The 20,533-nt window shown below is 39.3% G+C and overlaps 2 long non-coding RNA genes across 2 annotated transcripts; one reads left to right on the top strand and one right to left on the bottom strand.

Annotated features, from left to right (window-relative positions):
* The first annotated feature begins 9,144 nt into the window (after window positions 1–9,144).
* LOC116732279 (uncharacterized) lies at window positions 9,145–11,225 on the top strand. The gene is made up of 3 exons (XR_004341757.1): window positions 9,145–9,194; window positions 9,687–10,041; window positions 10,144–11,225. It is a non-coding gene; the product is annotated as an uncharacterized LOC116732279 (long non-coding RNA).
* Window positions 11,226–13,641: 2,416 nt separating this feature from the next.
* LOC116732170 (uncharacterized) lies at window positions 13,642–15,067 on the bottom strand. Its single transcript, XR_004341723.1, has 5 exons — window positions 14,903–15,067; window positions 14,589–14,782; window positions 14,246–14,390; window positions 14,020–14,147; window positions 13,642–13,670 (listed from the first exon to the last, which is right to left on the bottom strand). It is a non-coding gene; the product is annotated as an uncharacterized LOC116732170 (long non-coding RNA).
* Window positions 15,068–20,533: the final 5,466 nt, after the last annotated feature.

Raw genomic sequence — 20,533 nt, 5'->3', positions numbered from 1 at the left:
GTACTGCATTATCCAGGTCATTTTGCCAAATGTACATAGAGTTTGCAAAACATAGAATCTGTTTCAAAAAATATGCAAAGGTTTTTCTAAAAGAAATTAGTAATGTTTCTCTTTGAAATAAAGCTAAGAGGGTTTAAAATGACAGTTTAGAAATAAACTAACCAAATTAATTGTGTTGATCCACCTCAAAAAAATCATGCAAAAAGTGTAAGCAAAAGAAATCTGGGAGACTTTGCACATGCAAATTTGCATGCAGCCTTTTGTGCTGTGGAGGATAAATAGGTGACTGCTGCTCCCTGCTGCCCTCTGGAAAGAGGTTCTGCAGCATCCGGTGCAGGCCCACCTGGTTCCGAAACAGCTTTTTCCTACTTGCCATCAGACTGCTGAACTCTTAACTGGACTGCACTCAAAAACTGGTCTCCACTTTATACCTTGCACATGTACAGAGCTAAATAACTTCTATTTTACTGTCAGTCCTGCACTTTATATTTTATATTTAGATTTATATTCATATTTTATACTGTTGAAAATGACAACAAAGTCAGTCGAAGTCGAAGTCTAAGGAACAATTGTGCAACTGTGAGATGCGTTGAGGCCATTACCAGGGTACTGATAAGGTAATGGCCCTATTTACAGAACAAAAGCACCTGCTAGAGAAAATCCTTCAGGCCAGTTGGACTATCGAAGCCGATATAGGTATACGTCAAAGTGGACTAACTTGAGCTATTCTAGTAGATATTGCCAGCAATTTCAAACAAAGCTTATGCTTTTGTTTTTGCAAATGTAAAAATACTGAAGCCTGTCTTCTTACTCTATATGTGTGTGTGTGTGTGTGTGTGTGTGTGTGTGTGTGTGGGTGTGTGTGTGTGTGTGTGCGCGTTGCAGGAAGAAAGCTGTGGAAATGGAGCTGGCTAAATGTAAAATAGACATCATGTCTCTGAACAGCCAGCTTCTGGACTCCATCCAGCAGAAACTCAACCTGTCACAGCAGCTGGAGGCTTGGCAGGTGGGTCAGAGGACAGGAAGCAAACAAAGGAGCAGCTTTTTTAAAAATTAAAAATAGAAACTTTGTATATGTAGTGCAACTCAACCTGTTCAGGCAGCTTTTTTAAGTGCAGTGAACTGAGACTAACCTTCCTCATCACGATTCCATTGCTCTAAGTGGTTTCATATTTGTGACTAAAAGCTGCAGTGTGTAACTTTGATCAAAAAGTTGTTTTTTTTCTTACATATTTGGTAAAATCATCATTATGTCGTGACAGTAAAGTATAAGGCAAATAATCTGTGAAAAAGCTCCTCTGCCTTCTCCCAGTGCTACCAGTGACTGGTGCAGTAATACACCGGTCAGAAACAACCAACATACCCTGCCATGAATGCTAATGCTAGTTAGAATAGCAACTGATCACGGCGGGTAAACGGTTTTCCTGAAACTGCAAGTCGTTTCTCCGCCGTTAGGACATTTAGCAGTGCATACACTGGCGTGATTGACAGCACTAAAACCTTCCTCCTGGCATTGATTGGTTATTTTTTTCTCCCCCAAAAAATATATTCATTCATTTTAGTTTTTGAGAACAAAACATAACACAAAACAAAAGCGCAGCAGTGCAGTCCAAAGGAGAATCCAAAGAAAGGGACATATACGGCTTAGATGTTTTCATCATCAGTTCGCCAGCAGCAGTGCTGTGAGGAGGAGGAGGAGCTTGATGTTTCGTCACACCGTTGTGGCAGTTTTAACAAATATGTGAAAAACCTATCTTTGTAAAACAGTTACATAGTGTAGCTTTAAATCCGCTAACAGAATCTCTGCCCTAATATTTGCCTGCTGTGTGTGCTGGCGCCCAGTAGGGGGACACCTCCCTCCCCGCCCTCTCTCCTCTGTAACCGGCAGCTCTCTCCTCTCTTCTCCTCGCCCACAGTTCGCCTCCTCAGGGCTCTTTACTGTTTGGCTCTTGTGGTTTCTGATCTAGTGGCCTTTCTCAACTTCAGTACCGCCCTCTCTCCCCCCGTGGTATCTCCCCCCCTCCTGCCTTAGAGGTGAGCCCTGAGCCGCTGTCTCACCGCTCTAACCTGACCATGGCACGCCGAGTCATTTCATGCTGAAGATCTGCTCATTTCAGGCTACTAGAACCATCCAAGCCTTCATCATCCCTGTTCCACCTCCCCTCTCTCTCTCTCTCCCTACTGCAACACTGTAAGTTTTGTTTGGAGACTGGGCTGGGGTCATCTTAACTGATCCATAGACAATCACAATTTAGTGACCAATGGTTTTATATTGGTGCCGCTTAACATACAAGCTGGCACTGAATGTGTTTCTGTTGTGGGAAAATGTGTTTTTATGTGCCCAGCCTTTCTTTTTAATCGTCCTCCAGCTGTCGGAGCCCTCTGGTGGCCGGAAGCCAAACATAAAGAGGAGACTGTGCAGTTCACAATGACCACACTTATTTTTAATACTGTAAAATTAATAAATTCTTTGCCAAGTGTTTTAAGTGGCTGTCATCAATTTTCCAATTTGTTACAAGACTTTATTAATATCCCTAGGAAATGGAAGGCAACTGTTCCAAATGAAAACCTTGCACTCCAATGAAATTGCTGTTATATTAGCATTTGTACAGACCTAGCAGAACCATATAGCATTTTAGTTTGACCTACTGCGAATGTCAACGAACATCCGGCGGACATCTTGTGGTGGTTCATTTTGACATTCGGAGAACGTCGTTGGTGGACGTTCAGTGGACGTCGTCTGATGCTAGCTGGGCAGAGAGTCATCAGTCAGAGGCTTCTTCAAAATGCTGCAATACAGACCGCTACAAAAAAAAATCCTGTCAACAGCAATCAGCCATCTACAATAACTCTTTGAAGAATCTGAATTGATGAGCTACAACATTTAATTTTCCTTTTGGATCAATAAAGTATTTTTGAATTGAATTTTGAATTTTTCTTTCAATCTAGGCTTCACGGCAGAGAAAGGTTTCCCATGTCCGAAATTGACATAGTTAAGAATGAAAGCAGAAATATAATGTCGCACCAGTAGTAAGTTTTATAAATGTCTTTGTGAACTTAGACTGGTTGGCCAGTAGGTGGCAGCATACGGAATGATAAACAAGACAACGCGATACTTGTATTATCTGCGTTATTTGCGCTCCAATTTCTCTGACGCACCAGTGCGTGCATTCGTCAATGAAAGCCATGGAAACGACGTTAGCGTTGTCAACACTATAAAAGACGCTGACCTTCTGAATTCTTCCCCCTTTGCGACGGGACTTTTGAGAGAGACGCCTGAAGGAGCCTTTAAAGCCTCGGACGGTTTGAGCTTGTCGAGAAGTCTGCTGTGCAAAACTTGCTAAAGAAGCACTTGCTGAAATACGCACTTGCTGAAGAAGCCCGTGGATAACAAACCTGCGAAAGACGGTTCCTGGCCAGGAGAAGCACCAGCAGGGTGAACAGCTGGAAGGTTAAAATCATTCTTCTACTATTTTTAATAAACGAAAGCAAGTTATTACAAAGATATTAGTGACTTGTTTAGTTTATTTTGTGTTTGTGTGTGTGTGTTTTAAAGAAATACTGACTGCTGTAGAAAAAAAAGACGAGTAGCATTCTTTGCTAGCATAGATCGTTCTTAACTAATGAGCCTTTTTCTTGGCTGAATTTCGCTGGAAATGTCAATAATGTTAAACTGTGATGTAGTGATTTAAGAAATATATGTATTTTACTGAATTATAGTCAAATTAGTTAAATTAACGTCAAATTCCTGAAAAATTAGCTTGTTTTTTGACCGTTATTTTTTGAAAAATGCGTGATAAACACTCCATTGTTTCCATGGATACGCAAAATGAAATGCCTTTAATATTATTTTTAAAAGACATTTAAAAAATAGTATTTACCCTTATAATAGCCAATCATTTAATTGTTTAGTTTCTTTATTTTTTCAAGATAGGGACATGTTGGTGTGTTTGTTTCTTTGTCTAAGAGTTTCAGGTTTGATGACTTTGGTGTCCAATTCTTGGTAAACTGGATGGTTCTTTGTCCATTTTTTTTTTTGATAAATGCCTAGACAAACATATTTAGTTTCCATGGATACATTGGTGACATTATTTAAAATGACTTCAATAAAAAATTAAGAAACACTTTGCAAACATGTGCCTCCTCCTATTTAATGATAGACTTTAATATGTGTGTTTAGTTTGAATTATAGTCAAATTAGTGAACTAATTTTAAAAGAAAAAAAATACATTATTTGAGTTGGTTAAAGTCAGCTTTGATGAATTCTGGCTCTTTGTTTAGGAAGGCATAATTTGCATTTTTGGGCTGCAACATATTTGTGAGTTAGTTGAATTTGTATTGTGATTCATATGCTAGTTATTTGACATTTTGGAAAATGTCAGTAATGCTGTTTGTAGTTGTTTTGGTTTGAAAGAAGTTTTGGAACCAGCTTTTTGAAAAATGTGGTATGTGTAGTCTCCATGGATACATTGAGTCAGTAATGCTGTTTGTAGTTGTTTTGGTTTGAAAGAAGTTTTGGAACCAGCTTTTTGAAAAATGTGGTATGTGTAGTCTCCATGGATACATTGATTAAATAACAACATACAACTTTATTCTTATAAAAAATCATTAAAGAACAATCAATGTGTGCCTGTTGATTTTACAAAGTAACTAAATTATTTAGTTTATTGTAATTACTCAAGACCAGAAAAACAGCCTTTTGTTCCATTGCATTTTAGTGACATATCATTTTCAGAAGTTACTTGAATGTTAACAGTGAATGTTAAAATTCATTAGAAAAACAATCATCTCAGGTTCAGTTGGTCCAGTTGTGATTCATTTGTTAGTTAAAATCTTGGAGGATTGTGGGGGTTTGACACGGTTTATGTGGTTTAAAAAGTTAGTTCTGGTTTTAGAAAATCTGTTTTGTTTTATTCAGATCTTTGGAATAAGAAGTCAGTGCCTGGTCCAGGTTTCAAAAAATGCCTCAATAACACATTTGGTCTCCTTGGATACGTTGCTTGAAATAAAACCTTAATACTTGAATATTAGAAATGTTTTAGATATATATTTCTCCTGTATTATTTCTAAGTAGTTTAGTTTATATTTAAACTTATTAGTTTGCTTTTTCTAAGAAAGAGGAGTTTTCAATAATTAGTTGTTTACGAAATGCTGTGTTGGTCCTTTGCATGTTTGGAGCTGTAATATATTTTCACGCTGATTACATTTTCAGAAAGAGTCTGCAATATTAATAGTGGTGTGGTGATTGGAAAACTTTTTATTTTAGTTTGAGAGAATTACTTTTAGAGAATCCATTTTGTTGATGTTTTTTGTCTCCATGGAGATGGTCATATTGAAAGAAGCATTTGGAGCAATATAATTGTGTGAACATTCCTCTGAGTTTATTGCTGGGTTGTGTGCAGCCATGATCTTCAGGCTGATATAATTCATTTCATAACACTACCTTCAGCCATAACTGAGCCATTTGGAGGAATATTAACATGTGATAATAAGACTTTGAGGCATCATGCACACATAAGCACTTTGTATTGCCTTGTTGCTGAAAATGTGCTATATAAATTAATATATAAATATATATTTCAGTGTTCCCTCTAAACATTGCTTTGGACTTTTGTGATTTTTTCAAGATACACAATTATAGCTTTTTTTGCTTTGCTTTTTTTCTTCACAGCCCATACCATGGCGCTTCCAGCAGATGGATCCCCAATGTTGGAGGGACATCCTGATAATGGTAAGGAACAAGGTAAGTTGTGGTTAAATGAAGCCGACACGGTTTCTGAAGACCATGGAGAGGAGTTGAGGTATAGTTCATCTCCGCAGTTTGTGGACTGTTCTACCAGCTCCAGTGATAGCAATATTACCAGCTCCAGTGGTAGCTCTACTACCAGCTCCAGTGGTAGCTCTACTACCAGCTCCAGTGGTAGCTCTACTACCAGCTCCAGTGGTAGCTCTACTACCAGCTCCAGTGGTAGCTCTACTACCAGCTCGAGCGAAGACGAGGTAGGTAATGGAGACCAGGACTTTAAATCCCGATTTCGGGTTGTCCAGGTCCTTGGACCAAACATTAAATTTCTGTGGGGCATAGGAGTGCTTGAAGAGGCATTGAAACTTCTGAAATCGACGGTTGATCAGCTGGGCTCCGGTGACAGTAGTCTGGCCGATGTTGCGTCACAGCTGCCTGAGATTCTTCCCCAAAATTTCAGATACATACAAGACATTGGGGTGGCTCGGAAGCCCAAAGAAGACATGGCTCCTTGTACTTCACAGGAAGAGCCCATTTTGCGTCCAGAGAAGTCCAGACCTATTGGTACCTTGCAACATCACCAGGTTGGTTTGGAAGAGGACATGGCTTCTTTGACTTCCAGTCGTGCCAGGAGAACAACGAAGAAGGTGGATGCTGCGAAGGAGGACAACCCACCATCAAAACCTAGTCATCAGGTAGGTTTGAAAGAGGACGCGGCTCATGTGACATCTGTCACCAGGGACAGTGTTGCTGAAGTGAAGCTCCCAGCCAAGAGGCCTAGGGACACTGTTGCTGAAGAGGAGCTTGCCGCCAAGAGGACCAAGTATAGTGTCCCGTCCTTTCCCGATGATGAAGATCCCATTGTGTTACCACCTGTCCTCAGTCTCTCACCTTGGAAGTCGTGTGAGGATCCTGGATTGCCATTCCCCGTCCTCAGTCCCTCAACATTGATGCACTATGAAGATCCCATTCTGTCACCCCGCGTTTTCAGCCCTTCACCATCAACACGCTATGATGAAGAGGAGCTGGCCGCCAAGAAGACCAAGTATAGTGTCCTGTCCTTTCCCTATGATGAAGATGCCTTTGTGTTACCACCTGTCCTCAGTCTCTCACCTTGGACATCATGTGAATATCCTATTTTGTCATCCCCCGTCCTCAGTCCCTCGTGTATAATGGCACGTAAAAGTCCTGTTTTTTCATCCCCCGTCCCCGTCCTCAGTCCCTCAACATTGATGCACTATGAAGAGCCCATTTTGTCACCCAGTGTTTCCAGTCTCCCACCAACGATGCCATATGAGGATCCCATTCTGTCACCCCGCATTTTCAGTCCTTCACCATCAACACGCTGTGATAGTTCAACTTTGTCACCCTCTAGCTTCTGTTCCTGGTTGGAGGCTGAACTGAACACAGAAGAGGCAGCAATACCTTCAACATCTAGCGGAATTACAGCAAGAGAGAGTTCCAAACACGTTTGGTTTAGACCTCACTGCGTCTTGTCAAGTGACTCTGATTAGATTGGGATCCGTAAAAACTGAAGACCTATTTGGGAAGTCATATTAGGACATCATCATTTCTCTCAGGTTTTTTATTAAAGCCAATGGGTTTCTAGCGAGCCTGTGGACGCCTTAGGTAGCGCCTTGCACCGGGGCTTTTCTTTATCCCGCTGCTAGATTTAGTATTTTAGATGTTAAGGATTCTGACAGGACTGAGGAAGTCTTAGGTAGCGCCTTGCACCAAGGCTTTTCTTTATCCCGCTGCTAGATTTAGTATTTTAGATGATAAGGATTCTGACAGGACTGAGGAAGTCTTAGGTAGCGCCTTGCACCAGGGCTTTTCTTCATCTTTGTGTTTTCCTCTCAACTCCCCCATGTTTCAAGGTGTAATAGTGATGCTTCCCTACACGCTGCTCTCCAATATAGTGAATTATTCTGTCCTGTTTCTCTACTAATCCAGTCTCCCAGTTTTTAATCTTTCAGGTTTTAGCTGCTCATCGCTGGATCCTTTCATCGTTGTCCATGTGGTTCCTGCCTTCTGGATCCCTTGTTTTTCACACTGCTTGTAAGTTTTTGCATTCCACTTTCACATGATACTGGTGGCAGATCTCTGATTCTCTGATCATTTCAGGTTGGATCTCGTCAGCCAGTAAATCTCCACCTTCAACACCACCAGTGAGATGGAGGAAGATAAGAGAACCCAGTTAAAAAAAAATGTAAGGACATATACTTTTACACAACAATTTTTTAACATGCAGGAGGTTGAGGTCAATATTCAAACCTATTTCCTATTTTCTGCTGTACTTTCTCCTCACCGACACTTTTGTTTTGTGTGTTTTTTTTATTTATTGAGTCCTTTCATAACAGCAGAGCTTTGATGAGTTTGAGCTGATGGAAGGAGGATCAGGAATAGAGTAGAGGACCTGCTGATCTACTGGTTCTAGTAGATTTTATAAATGGTGAGGACATGTTTATGAATTGATCAGAGAGTCTGGTTCAGTGATCTGTTATTTAGACAGAGATTAAGGAAAGTGTGTCTGATCATGTGTTGATTCTTCAGCATCACTGAGACAAGACAACAGCGCTGGACCAATCAGGAGAGAGAAGACACAGAGGACTGAAGGGACACAGAAAATCCTGCTGGAAATCCCGAGATGAAGTTTCCTGGTGCAACGGGGGGACACCTGAGGACACAGAATAAAGAGACAGACATCATGTGAGTAGGTCCTTCAATAACAAATCAAGCATTGCCATAAAATCCTATGCTGAAATTTCACCTGTTCATCAGTAAGATGTTGAATATTAAGCAATTTTAGAAACATTGTAGAGAACCCAGCGTTGGTTTCTGATCCCAGATTCAGAGTCTGCAGATCAATAATGTCTCTGATCATTTCAGGTTGGATCTCCTCAGCCTGTAAACCTCCACCTTCAACACCACCAGTCAGATGGAGGAAGATAAGAGAACCCTGTTGACAAAAAAAGTAAGAAAACATATTTTTACCCAAGTAACAATTTTAAATATTCAATGAAATTGAGGTCAAATTTCTAACTTTTTCTTTTTTCTGTAGATGTATATTCTCTGTTTTTTAATCCTGTTATGTTTTCTCTTTATTTCATTTCTCTGTCAACTCATGTCACATGACTTGAGCTGACCAACAATTAAATCAGAAGACCTGCTCCACCTGCTGATCTACTGGTTGTAACAGATTGTGGAAAAGGTGAGGACATGATGATGATTTGATCAGAAAGTCTCTTTCAATCATCTATTATTTAGTCAGAGATTAAGGAATGTGTGTATTATTATGTGATGATTCTCCAGCATAACTGAGACAAGACAACAGCGCTGGACCAATCAGGAGAGAGAAGACACAGAAAATCCTGCTGGAAATCCCGAGATGAAGTTTCCTGATGCAACAGGGGGACACCTGAGGACACAGAATAAAGAAGGACCATGTGAAGTAGGTCCTTCAATAACAAACCAAGCATGAGTTGACCAACACTTAAAGCAGGTTACTTCGTCCATCTACTGGTTGTAACAGATTATGGTGAAAGTTGAGGAGATAATGACTTGATCAGAAACTGTGGCCGACAACTGCAAACGCGCAACAAACAGCAAAACGAGCTGCAAACATGTGAAACGGCACAGGAAAAGCTAAACTTAATTATTTTTACATTTTTCGTTTCATTTCATTGAAACCACAAAAAATGTTTCCACAATAACTTCCAATTGTTCAATATTTTTTTCTATCAGACTTTGAGTAGTGTGCAAGAATTACTCAAACATGCTTTGACTTTATTGATCCCAAAGGGAAATAAAATGTAGTTGTAGCTCAGATTCAGATTCTTCAAAAGTTATTGCAGATGGCTGATTGCTGGCAGCAGGAAAGGTCTTTTGTAGCTGTCTGTATTGCAGCAAATCTGACTGATGATACTCTGTTTTCACCATACAGACTCATGAAGAGGATGGTCAGAGTTGTCCATAGCTTTCTTGACTCTTATGAAGAATCCTTCTTTGCATCATCTCCAGAGGTTCCACAGTCGTCTCCAGAACAGAACCAGAACAAATCCAGCCTTCTTTATCAGATTGTTGAGCCTTTTGAGGTTCCTGGCTCTGATGCTGCTGCACCAACAGATGATAGCAGAAGAGATGACACTCTCAGCATCAGACTTAAAGATCTGCAGCAACTTGCTGCAAGTCTTGAAGGATCGTAGCTTCCTCCAGAAGCGCAGTCTGCTCTGTCTCTTTTTATAGACGGCTTCACTGTTGCGTCTCCAGTCCAGTCTGTGTTCCAGATGAACACCGAGGTATTTATATTCCTGAACCACCTCCACATCTTCTCCCATGATGGAAATAGGGTTTCCTGTTTCTCCTGAAATCAACAACCATCTCCTTTGTTTTGTTTACAGTCAAGATTAGATGATTGTTCCCACACCAGGCCACAAAGTGATCCACCAGATCTCTGTACTCAGCCTCTTGTCTTTCTCTGATACACACAACAACTGCAGAGTCGTCTGAGTATTTCTGTAGATGACAGAAGTCGGACTTGTGCGGGAAGTCTGAACAGTAGAGAGTGAAAATGAATGGTGAGAGTACAGTGCCCTGTGGTGTTCCCATGTTGTTGACCACCTGGTTAGACACACAGTCCTTCAGTCTCACAAACTGTATTCTGTTTGTCAGGTAGTCACAGATGCAGGTGATTGTTGAGGCCTCCACCTGTGTCTTCTGGAGTTTCTAACAGAGCAGATCAGGCTGAATTGTGTTCAATGCACCTGAGAACCAAAGACCCTGATCCTCACTGTGCTGCCTGCTTTGTCCAGATGACAGTGGGTTTGTTGAAGCAGGTGTCTGATCAACTCCAACTCCATGGCGATAAGCAAACTGCAGGGGGTCCTGATATGTGATCGTCTGCTTACTCAAGTGGGCCACCAGGAGTCTCTCCAGGACCTTCATGATGTGCGATGTCAGGGCAACGGGTCTACAGTCGTTATGACTGATGGGTGACTTTTCTTCGGTACCGGAACCAGGCAGGATGTCTTCCACAGCAACGGAACCTCCTCTTGGGTCTGGCAAAGGTTGAAGAGATGCTGCAGAATCCCACAGAGGGACTCTGGGACCGACACCATCTGGACCTGCATCCTCGTTCCTGTTCAGTCTCTCCGGCTGCTTCTTCACCTGACTTCTAGATACAGAAAAGTTGGAGGTGGAGGCAAAAGGGAGCAGCAGCGTCTCCTAATGTGGTTGAAGACAAACTTGTGGAAGCAGAAGAGTCCATGACTGAGGTGGAAGATGGAACATCTGAGGCTTGACAGGAAAGCTGTGGGTCAGAGGAGGATGAGATATCTGGCTGCAGACAGGAGAGGACGATGATGATGAGCTTGTTCCTGGACTGAACCTGTTGAAGAATGTGTTCAGCTCATTTGCTGTGTCCAGAAACTAATACTGTTAAAAAAAAAAAAGTCATGGTAGCATGTTTTTATGTAATAATGTGTATGTAATGTTTGGAATGAAGAAGATATGCTGCATAATCTGATGTAATTACAAAAGAGTATTGTGTCTCAGTGCAAAAACACACATTTTGTTGGTTTCTGAAGAGTAAAAATTGAACAAATGTGTTAATCACTTAAAGATTAAGTTTATATTTCACAGTCATCACAATGCTAAAGAAAAGTCTCACAACAGTGTGAAAATCATGTTGTGGGAGGAAGATATTAAAGAATGTAATGTATTTTGCAGTGTCATAGGTTATTTCTATGTATTATGATGTAATATAATACATGTATTTTTGGACTTGTTGTATTCTGTTTTATTTTTGTGTGTAACTTTCACTTGACTTGTGAAAGCATGGAAAGTAATTAAGCTGATCGTAGAGTAAAATAACATTTAAGTTGTAAGCAAATTCAATAAAAGCTTTTTTTTGCCGTCACTGCTTTGGTTTTATTCAGATATCAGATTTGGATCATTTGAGATGGTAAATCTGCTTTAGAGCAGTAGAACAATCATTTGATTTTCTTTTTCATGCTATTTAAACTCATTGGCATGAAGCCTGGTACAAACAAGTTATATTTTGTTTGTACCAAAACAAAATATAACTTTGTTATATTTGATCAAATAGTTTTGATCAAACAATTTGATCAAAATGTTTGATCAAATTTTAATGATCAAACATTAAAATTTGATCATCCTTTATGGTTTAAAAATAGCCTCAAATACATAATCTCTTCTCACATTCATTCTGTTACCACGGAGTCTAAAGGAACAGATCAAGCTGATCTAAACAGACTTTGTCCTGGGAGGAACTGACAGGACATGGAGAGCTGCATGAAAAAAGAGTTAAAGGATAAAAGCACATGGAGAATATGGGTGTGAAAAGAATAATGGACAAAAACAAATGAAAAAAAAGATTAAGAAACATATTTACAAAAAAAAAAGAACAAGGGAGCCATTGAACAAAAAATATCAACAATCAATGCCCAAGACACATTTAGCCTGTCATAAAAATGTATTGATTGAGTCATGTTTGTGATCTCTGACACATTGACTGGAGAAGTATTGTCAGTCCTAGTCAGACCTTTCACTGTCACCTGCAGTTTTTCTTGAACCAAAAGGCTAAATAGATTTGCTTTAGTAACAGGAGAACCAGAGCAAATCATCTTTCTAAACAGAATCAACATATCATAGTTCCAATCCTTAAATTAGAAAAGCCGATGACGTGCAGCACAGGGCCGCCATTCAGAACGCTGCACAAGAAAAAAAAACGAGGCTCTGCCCTCTGCAGATCATGACTACAGACCAGGAGAGAGACCAGAGACAACAACTACCTCCAGACGGAGCAGGTACCTGCAGCCTGTAAGCCTTCGGCTCCCTGGGATCAGTCCTCATGTCATCGTCCATGCATGTTGAGTAGCGAGGCCTTTTCCTGCCCCCTGTGGCCCACAATGCAGAGAGCCGGGAGTTTGCCCAAAATGTTTCAATGGAAGACTCTGATGTGTTTGGGGTGACAAATCCCAAGTCAGGTAAAGTAAACCAGCTCTTGTATCTCCCATCATTTATATGCTAAAATCGTAGGTGTAGTCAATGCTGGGTTAAAAATAACCCAATACGTAACCCAGCGCTGGGTCATATATGGACCGACCCAACGCTGGGTTGTTTTAACTCAACTGGGTTGGGTTGAGGGTTTGACCCAGCACATTGGGTCATAGCTGCAACCTAAAGCTTGGGTTAAATTGACCACTGCCCAAAGTTAAAATGACTCAATATTGGGTTGAAATTTATTACCCATTAAAAGGGTCATTTTACCACCATATTTTTATTTTTAATTTTTTTTTCCTTTTCTACTTTAAAATTCACTATAAAAATTTAACTAAAAACATTCAGATTAGCTCAAAAGAACTTTTATTTGCAAATGTTATACATTCCAACATACATGAAATTTTTAATACAGACATGTAAAAGTTACATATAAACAATTGATTAAATCTGCACCCTTTTTTAACTTTATTGGTGTACACAACGAAATATTTTCATCAAAAGAGTTTGAAGGAAATGTAAAAAAAAATAGTAACATAGTAACAAAGAAGGTTTTTCAATCAGAACATTTAAAACTTATTTAAGGGTTATTGAAGAATTGCATTTATTCTTCCATGGCCTCCAACTGTGCCCTCATTAATTTTATCGGGGGTGACTCGTTTCCTGGGATTTCATATATCACAGTTTGGAGAAAATCCCAAATCTGGATACACGACTTCGGATAACTCCCATCAAAAACGAAGAATGATTTGAAACAGCCGTCAACGGCCCCCAAAAGAGATGGATATTCCAAAGCAGTTCCATTTATGACGACAAATGCTTGGGAACAATACCTGTCCCCAAGCATGAGAACACGTGGATGCTCTGTTGCTGTACTTTCAAGATATTCCACCATATTTGTCCCAATCTGGTGTGTGGAAAAAGCAGAAAGGAAGCCATTAGTCATTTAAAGGTAAGGAGGAACATTCCCCACTAATAATTTTTGACTAATTCTTATATGATTTTTGTTTGATACATTATCAAAAGACCCTTGCGTTTGAAGTTTACATATACTATATAAAAAGACATATTTTTGGTCAACGCTGTCTCGTGTTATATGACATTAAAATTCTTATTTCACGTCAATTAGGACTTGGTAAATTCCAGATTAATGACAGGGAGAACAGTGAGGGAAAAAAAGCATATTTGTTTTAAACTTCTGGTTTCAACTACATTTAAACAGCAAAGAACTCATTCTGACATGAAGATAGACTTACTGGCTGGACATCAATGAAGGCTTGCTGGACTTCAAGGTTGCTGGTTCTGACCACCTTTCGCCCAACTCTGTAGGGAACAGCAGGGAGGAGTTTTGGCAGCAGCTGCAGTGCCACGTCACCTTGTTTGTCTGTCAAAGAAAAACTCAGATTAAAATGCTACACAATCAAAAAAGAGCCACAGGAGAAAAAAATTAGTTCAGAAAATGTTCCTTTTGAGCTTCAATACCTTGTGGAAGCAACTCAATCTCAGGCAGAAGACCGCTCTCCTCCTAATTCCCCATGCGAATGACCTTTGATGAGAACAAGGTGTTCCAGTTCTCTGTCAGTTTTCCACAAGACTGTGGATATAAAACGGCAAAGTCCTGCAAAATCTAACAATCAGAAAAGACAAAAATACAAATCAAATGTAAAAGTGAAATGAACTATTACATTCAACCTTTCATGGGTGCTACAAATGTATGTTCTGGGTAGTTTGACATTTTGAGTTTGATTGTAATTGTACATTTTCACATGGTATAGCAGTTTATTGTTTAACATTTAACTGATCTCAATATGAGGTATAACCTCACCATCCCTGGTGTGTCCAACAAACGTGGGAACTCTGCAAAAATCTGCTGCATTGGGATTGTCCCACTTGAGCGGATCCATCCTGCGCGATATACTGCAGTTTCCCGCATGTATTGGACAACCTGGTCTGCGGGCCAGAAGTTATTTTTTAGCCATTCTGTCATCTGGATGGCACGCTCAGCACTGATGGTTGGTTCTGTGGGGAAAAAAATATTACAGGAATTAAAAGAAAAAAAATGTGAGGTAATTCACAGCAATAAGAGCTTAGATTGCTGCTCAAAACAATAGGGCTTGGAAAAAGTCTATGTGCTAGTACCAGGCAAACTTGATCTTTTTGGTGGAGCTTCTGGGGCTGAAAGCATCTTCTTCCTTGGTTGATGCCTTTTCCTTACATTACGGAGACGCTCCTCCAGAAAGCCAGTTGCTGGCCTGTGTTGTCTTCCGCGGGTAAACCAGGCGTCCTGAACATTTTTAACAAAAGAAATATAAAAGTTAAATGTTAGCCTTTCTGTTTTAATGTCCAAATCATCATCCCAGTGTTCCAATGTTGCCTCATCACTTTCTAAATTGCATATGGTGCTCAAATGAGGACTTGTTGCTCTTTCACAATGTCCAACATAACTAGTTTCTCTTATTTCTGTGTCAAACTCAATAGCATGCCCTAGTAGATGTCGCCTAAATTATCTCATATGATTAAATGTACGTTTGCATCCACTTTGAGCACACTGGAAATATCTTGAAGTTGAATATGTGTTATGAATTACTCTTAGGTGAGAAAAAAAATTCCTTATGTTATGTCCTAAAGACATCCCACATTTAAAACACACATATCCCATTTTGTCGTGTCCTATGACTCAAAGCATACCTCGAGAAATTTTGCAAAATGACGTTGAAATTTCAGACGAGGACCAAGGTGAGGAATCAGGGATGTCAGGCAGTTAGCATCCAAAAGAAAGAAGCTTTCTTCATCAATGTTTTCAGCTGAAATATATTAGAAATTACATATTAATATTTTCAATCCAAAGAATTCCTGCCAATGCATGCTTTTAAGTACACACACACACACGCGCGCACACGCACACACACACACACACACATATATACTTAACCTACCTTCAAAAGCAGGGATTAGGTCAGAAAGTTTCCATTCAGTCAGCTTCTGTTTTACAAACTCATCCATCTTTCAGATCTTTCATGGAAAAAAGTGATACAATTTGAGTCATTTTTTTCCTATGTGGAAAATAACCTGTACAATGTGTGCAAAAATATTTTATTTAGGACAATCACCAAATATTTCACAGCAAATAAGAAAAAATAATAGGACATTGACTATATGTTTAGCAGCTAATAACCCTGAACAAATGTAAAACATCACTTTTTGGGACACCAGGAGAGATCACACTGTTCAGTCTTGTTTTCACCAGCTCTCCCCTCAGCGCAACCTGATAGCTGACAACATGAAGCAGATCTGTGTAAACCCAAAAGTTAATCCAGTTGTTTTCACTAATAACTGTATGTTTTTAATTCCACCTTGGTGGCTAATAATGGCCAGAATAACATACGTGCGCATTATCTAATTTCTGCGTCATGATGATGTTGCTGCTTACATAAAATCATATGGTAATGACAGATACAGTATAGCCGTCAGTTTGTGTTAAGCATATGCCATCGCAGAGTGTGCTGATCTGACAGAACACCGGTGGGGACGACTCCAAACATGTCGGAGCACTTTTAAATTAAGAGATATTTCAATAAATCGAGCAGATATTTTATTGTTACATAGTTAAATCTTCACTAGAAATCTGTAAAAGTTACTTTTATTTGACAGAAAGCATATTATCCAACTTTAGCTTCCCCTCCTCTGCCATTGCTGGTGCATACTTTTTTTCTTCTCCACTGCCTCAATCGGTTTCACCCAGGTTAACCGTATAATAGCATAGCATAGTGTGTTCAGTAAGAAATAAAAGGCTTAATGAAAATGGCATTTAATAGTTATATTACTGATATATTACTATGAATACCTGTATAGCCTGTACTGATCGCTTCGGACACCGCTACTGCAAAGCCTCCAGTCCCTACTTGTCGCTATAGATCCGTTATTAGCATTCTGGCTAAGCTACCACCTTTTGCGCGCGCTAGTGAACGAGGCCCGCGAAAACCAGGGGGCAAAGCGCTATCTCTCCCTCCCACACCCTCACCTTTTTTTTTAAAACCAAATTGGATAAATTATCTTTGAATTAAATTAATTATTTCAAAAACATTACCCTATCAACGAAGATGATAGGTTAAATCAAATAATTAAATTAAAGTTACATAAATTTAATTTAAAAGATCTGTAGTATATGAAGAATACAATAACCCTAGAAAACTTTAAAAATATTATGCCATGATATTGTAACTTACCATGTTTTATTTGAATTGAGAAATCCAGTGTTGTCTGATCAGGTCACAGTCCAGTTGAAAATGGAGGTTTGTGAAGAGGGCAATGGATTTTTATATGAACTGTATTTGACCCAACCAATTGGGTAAAGTGTTGAGTCAACTGAACCTGAAACCTAACAGAATCAGTTAAGTGGAGTTCATTAAAACAAAAAAAAAAAAGTCAACCCAACCGCTGGGTCACTACTTTTGAACCAATATTGGGTCAAAGTAACCCAACATATGACCCAGCATCTCTTACCCAGAAGTTGGGTTATGAAAATAACCCAGCATTTTTTACTTATAAGTAAATGTCACTGATGAGGTAAGATGCCATATCAGAGTTAGAGTAGCTTTTATGTTTGTTGTTCCTATCAGACTGATGACATGCTAATGCTCAGAAAACATGATTCCATTCTTCCTGTGAAGTTTCAGGTTACAAGCAAAACCTTTAAAACACCATTTTGTGGCTTGTCGAGTTCAGACAACAGAAGATTGAACAGTAAAACCCCGACTCATCATGTCTACTTTTCCATAGATGGACGTTCATTCTTGTTGAAAGAAAAAAGGCCAACAGCCACAAGACGTTCAGATAAAAATAAGGATAATGCAATTTCTAAGTATGATTTTCAAATAAGGACCTTCTACCTTGATAATAAACTGGTTTTGGGTTTATTAATCCTATAAATTTAGTAAAAGTTTTAAGTAGATAGTTAAAGCTATCTACTTAAAACTAGATAGTTTCTTAAACTCTTAAAATAAAATTAAGATTTTATTTTAATTTCCTCGGGACCAGACCACACTAGGACTGTCTAGAACCGCTGTTCTAGAACCGCTCCTGTGCTGACAAAACACACATTTTGTTGGTTTCAGAATACACAAAACCATAAAACATTTCTCTATAATACACATCTCAGTTTAAAATATATATATATTGTCTGTTTTCAGGGGCTGTAGCAAAGAACCAAGGGTCAGATTCAGAAAATCAAAACAGTTTTAAGAATGCTCAAGGTTGTTTGGTTTGTTTTTGTTGGTTTTATAATTATTTTGTGCATGTGTCGATGCTCATTACACCAGTTCTGATGTAAATATCTCTTTTAAAATCATATTTTTAAGCAGTGGTTGGTTTTTAAATGCTGACTTTGTCTCTATTTATTATTATTGTGAATTAGGGCTGTTGTAAACAAATATTTTAGTAATTGAGTAATCTATCGATTATTCTTAGGATTAATTGAGTAATCGGATACAGAAAATTGATCAAATAAAATATTGGTAAATCTAACATAACAGCAGTGTTACTATCGGTTACCAACATCAGTCCAATTTTTCACATTTGAGCGTTTGTATCAGTTACTTTTTTGTAGCTTAGAAAATTAACTCGTAACAATAATAGCTCACTTTCTAAGTTAACCTAAAGAGAAGTTGTACAAAAATCTGACATAATATTCAATTTAATAATAGAGGCAGGCTCACAAATACGCTTATAAAAATGTCTATACTCCAGCTTTTAGTTTATGTATTCATCTTCAGTCAGTTCAATAGATGAATTCTCACCTTGCCCAGTACCTGCCACACTTTGGGTTTGAGAATACGGGAAATGTCGTCTGGAGTTGGGGGCTTGGAGATAGAGGGTTATGTTCCATTAGAGGCGAACGTAAGCGTGTTGGGGGGGAGACACGACCGGTAGACCAGAGTACAAACATAAGACGGGGGGGAGAGCAATATGGGATATTTACAGAAAAATGGTTAAAAAAAAATTCGGGAAGAGGGGATAAAAAATGGTAGTTTACCTGCCAAAACGGGAGACTTGACAGGTATGCCTTGCCCAGCCATTTATAGCCTTTGTGTCCTTGTTAGCAACGGGATTTGACACCTTCGTTCGTCACACTCAGAAACTCATCCACCAGCCAGGAATCATTTCAGCCCGATTGTGAATGTCTTTTCTGAAAACCCATTGTATTAAAATTGATACTGTACAGTTGTACTTTGTTCTAAGGAAGGTTTCATTACTGTCTTTTTTGTTCATATGTTTATGTATAAATAAATGTAGCCCTTTATCATATTTTGTCTTTGGTAGTCTTTAATTTTAATACTGTAAAATTAATAAATTCTTTGCCAAGTGTTTTAAGTGGCTGTCATCAATTTTCCAATTTGTTACAAGATTGGATTAATATCCCTAGGAAATGGAAGGCAACTGTTCCAAATGAAAACCTTGCACTCCAATGAAATTGCTGTTATATTAGCATTTGTACAGACCTAGCAGAACCATATAGCATTTTATTTTGACCTACTGCGAATGTCAACGAACAGGACATCTTGTGGTGGTTCATTTTGACATTCGGAGAACGTCGTCGGTGGACGTTCAGTGGACGTCGTCTGATGTTAGCTGGGCAGAGAGTCATCAGTCAGAGGCTTCTTCAAAATGCTGCAATACAGACCGCTACAAAAAAAAATTCCTGTCAACAGTAATCAGCCATCTACAATAACTCTTTGAAGAATCTGAATTGATGAGCTGTCATGTTCTGTGTTTTCTGTGTACTTATTTAGAGTTTTCTGTGTCCCCGAGTCTTCGTGTTGTCCTGTCTTCCCCTTGATTGTTTCCCAGGTGTGTCTCTTTCTGTGATTACCCTCCCGTGTATTTAATGTCACCTGTGTCTCAGCGTCTCTGTCGTGTCCTCGTCTAATGTGTTCCGAGTCCTTCGTGTTAACCATTCGTTTTAACGGTTGCTACCGGCGTCGAGCCCTGGCTTCTGCTCGGCCGTGCTGCTCGTTGATTGGACTGTGTTTCTGGATTAAAAATCAACTATTCATCTTACCTGGGTCTGCTGCGTCTGCCTCACCACTCACCACACCCGCACTTCATGACATGAGCTACAACATTTAATTTTCCTTTTGGATCAATAAAGTATTTTTGAATAGAATTTTGAATTTTTCTTTCAATCTAGGCTTCACGGCAGAGAAAAGTTTCCCATGTCAGAAACTGACATAGTTAAGAATGAAAGCAGAAATATAATGTCGCACCAGTAGTAAGTTTTATAAATGTCTTTGTGAACTTAGACTGGTTGGCCAGTAGGTGGCAGCATACGGAGTGATAAACAAGACAACGCGATACTTGTATTATCTGCGTTATTTGCGCTCCAATTTCTCTGACGCACCAGTGCGTGCATTCGTCAATGAAAGCCATGGAAACGACGTTAGCGTTGTCAACACTATAAAAGACGCTGACCTTCTGAATTCTTCCCCCTTTGCGACGGGACTTTTGAGAGAGACGCCTGAAGGAGCCTTTAAAGCCTCGGACGGTTTGAGCTTGTCGAGAAGTCTGCTGTGCAAAACTTGCTAAAGAAGCACTTGCTGAAATACGCACTTGCTGAAGAAGCCCGTGGATAACAAACCTGCGAAAGACGGTTCCTGGCCAGGAGAAGCACCAGCAGGGTGAACAGCTGGAAGGTTAAAATCATTCTTCTACTATTTTTAATAAACGAAAGCAAGTTATTACAAAGATATTAGTGACTTGTTTAGTTTATTTTGT

Source organism: Xiphophorus hellerii, chromosome 14 (genome assembly GCF_003331165.1).
Source record: "Xiphophorus hellerii strain 12219 chromosome 14, Xiphophorus_hellerii-4.1, whole genome shotgun sequence".
In the NCBI taxonomy this organism is placed as follows: domain Eukaryota; kingdom Metazoa; phylum Chordata; class Actinopteri; order Cyprinodontiformes; family Poeciliidae; genus Xiphophorus; species Xiphophorus hellerii.
The sequence above is the reverse complement of the archived record's forward strand: the minus strand, read 5'-3'. Positions and strand labels throughout refer to the sequence as shown.